Source organism: Pteropus vampyrus, unplaced genomic scaffold (genome assembly GCF_000151845.1).
Source record: "Pteropus vampyrus isolate Shadow unplaced genomic scaffold, Pvam_2.0 Scaffold53, whole genome shotgun sequence".
Taxonomy (NCBI): domain Eukaryota; kingdom Metazoa; phylum Chordata; class Mammalia; order Chiroptera; family Pteropodidae; genus Pteropus; species Pteropus vampyrus.
Genome location: NW_011888834.1, coordinates 7887530 through 7890758, shown reverse-complemented (window position 1 = coordinate 7890758; position 3229 = coordinate 7887530).

Sequence of the window (3229 nt, the reverse complement as noted above, 5' to 3'; positions counted from 1 at the left end):
TAATTTTTTACAAAACAGCCATACATATGAAGCAAGATATTTTTTGTTGAAATGACAGAAATGTTTTCTGAAAATAATTTATTTGAGCAAGGATTTATTTTATAGAGTTTTCCTTAGTTTCTTTGTCTTTTATGTAATGAGAACTACGTCCAGATAGAAACCATTTCTTTACATAAAAATTGTGTAACACAATCTACTTTCATGATTTTATCCATTTTGGTCACTAGAATCTTGGTTGTAATAGTCATGTTGTTTCCATATAGATCTCTATATCTCTATGTAGCAATAAAAAAGATAACATTTACCTAGAGACAATATCAAAACTACAAAAACAATCTCTTCGACACAACCGACTTTATAATCTAGAAATGTAATAATAAAGTTTACTGTAAGTATTTTCATATAATATATAATGAACATATTTCTTCTTTGTTCTCACTCAGTGTCCTATAATATGTACTTTGCATTTAAGAGAGAAACAATCCTTTTTTACCATCTCTTTGCTATGCCTGAAAGATTCATGTGTTCTTCCTATCTGCGAATGAAATTTCCAACCTAGGTACCATAGATTTTTAGGTCACTTCTGGATTGGGAGACTGCATAATTTATCATGCCAACCATGTCACTGTTAAAAGGGGAAAGATTGGCCATTATCCTATCACAAGAGAATCAGGTAAAAATCAGGGCTGTCCTATGCAAATCAGGATATATAATCACATTACTTTTATATAATATAAACTTCAGTTATCACTCAATTACTCTTCTCCCCTCCACCATCTCGAACCTGAATCAGGAAGCCTACAGAGAGGAAGGGGCATGGGAAAGTCTTTTTCTTCCCCCTTTCTCTACCTCCTTCTCTACTTATATAGTGCCACTTTGGTACATTCTAAAGTGGGATAGAGAAGAAAGACAGGAAAGGTAAGGGGAAAAAGTTTTACCTGATTAATACAGTTATGATATAGTGTTGGTACTCTTTAGGCAAAGCAGAGATCCAAAGCCGACTTCTTTGATTCCACACTGGAGACTAAAGACTGGTTCTGGTGTGGCAGGCCACACCTCTTTTCCATTAGGGAATTTATAATTCTCCTCTCAGCACTTGACCTTCTGCTGGTTCTTCCCTTTGTAGGATCCATTATACCTCCAAACAGTCCAATCTCAGGCTATGTCTCTTCCACAAAGTCCATAGCTGGTCCTTGGCAAAGACCCAATTTTGTTCTTCCATGAATAGAAGTGTAGCTTGCTGTCCATACAGCATTCTCTTGGACTTCCAGCTCCAAGCAGCCTCTTACCTTAGATTTCTCCTAGCCAAGACAGCCCCAGCCTGAATCTCTCCAGCTTCAGGGGACACATGGAATATTATGGAAGCTTCTCTCTGTCATTTGGTACAAGTGAGAATGAAGCACTCCAACACCCTCCTCTACAGGCAAGGAAGTCCACCATGCATCAGCAACTCTCTCCAAAATAATCCACTGACATCACTGGTCTCTTTAGCTCCCTTCCTTAGATTGTAGGTGAGTGATTGGCTAATGCTGGCAGGCTTGGTTTCACTATTTCATAGTCTGTCTTGTATAAATGATTCAGTACTCTGCTTTGAGTTGTGGAAGTGCTTGCCATCAACAGTTTGTTTTCCTTGGCTTTTAGGGTCATCCATTCTATGGTATTTTGTTATGGCAGTCTGAGCACACTAATACAGTATTACTGTATCTATGGTCTACACTCTAGAAACACATGTCAGAGATCCATGAAAAATATTCAAACAGCAAGAAGAAAATTATTGAACATGTTGTTATATATGAAAATTACATGTGCAAATTAATGTGCACAGTCTAAGTCTAGTTGAGTAACTGTCATATAATAGGTAACTAGTAAATGGTAGCTTAAAACCCAAAAATGTAATGTGGCTAAAGAACTTGATATGATCATCCTTTATCTACCTTTGTAGGTTCCAAATGACTCTGGTCTCCTGTCCATTGCTCACAGGTAACTACTTCACACTTGGGAGCTCTTCCTATGGAGTTTAAGGAGTTCTTTTTGTATTGTACACAGGGCAGCTTCTAGGCAATTTCTCTTCATCCAAACATTTCTATGGAAATTATATTCTGAAAAGATCAGGTTCGGTGATATTGTAACACTCTTGATCTATATAAAATCCTTTGTTTTATATCTGTGTTTTCAGCTTGTGTTTTATCAGCAATAGTGGTTTTAAACATTTTGGAGTTAGGGATCCCATGAGAAGTTAATAAAAGCTATAAACTTTTTTAGTAGAAAGTGCACACTTACACACACAATACTCTGGTGATCATTTCAAGTGACCCTATATTCCCTGGAGCCCAATAATTGGGGATCTAGGTTGTAAACTTCCCAGGGCTCTAACAACAGGATTTTTGCGTTGTGATGGAGTAAGAGGATAGGGGTGTTTAGGATTATTCCACAATCTTACAGAGAGATAATAAATGTTTTGCTTGGAATCTAAATTGAAAACTGATCTCCCCTAGAATAAACATGTTCTCCATGAAACTTTTCTTTTTTGAACACCATCCAATGCTTCTCCTCCCTTACACTTCTTCTTGGCCACCACCACCACCACCATCATTTTAAGTAAGAACTAGAAGTTTAATAGAGGCCTTGCTGTTAACATGCTTCTTGCCTAATATTGTAACTGCACCAAGATTTCAGCATATATATGTGAGAGATTTCACCTCAGAAGTCCACTGTTTTTTTCTAAGATCATCAACACCTATTCAAGCAGAGATATTATTATATCCAGAGTCCTTTGCCCCTTTCTGTTGAGAAAGAGCTATAAACAACATGTAGTGCTTCAAAGCAGCCCATTTTACCTGAACTCTTGCATTAGGATGACTGATAGGCAGGAGGAAGGGCAGGGATCGGGGAGGGAAGCCATGAATACAGTTCTAGAGGCTGCAGTGCACCACAGGCTCAGAGCTAGACCTCGTTCTGTGAATGGTATTCACACATCTCTCTGCTTTAGTAATTGTCATACTTAAGTCCTCGTACCCTTACTTTTGGGACCTGCTTGGGATGGATAAAATAGCTTTCAAACAGTAAACCAAAATATCAGAGACCATCAAACTTAAGTCCTCAAAAGACTTAAATTTTTTTTGTCAAAGATCTGTAATGGGTGCGTCGTCTTGCTTTTCTGAAGGCAATAGTTTTAGTCCTGGGAGTGTGTCCTCTCACAGCTGTACTCAAGCAACATATCCTCTAGCAA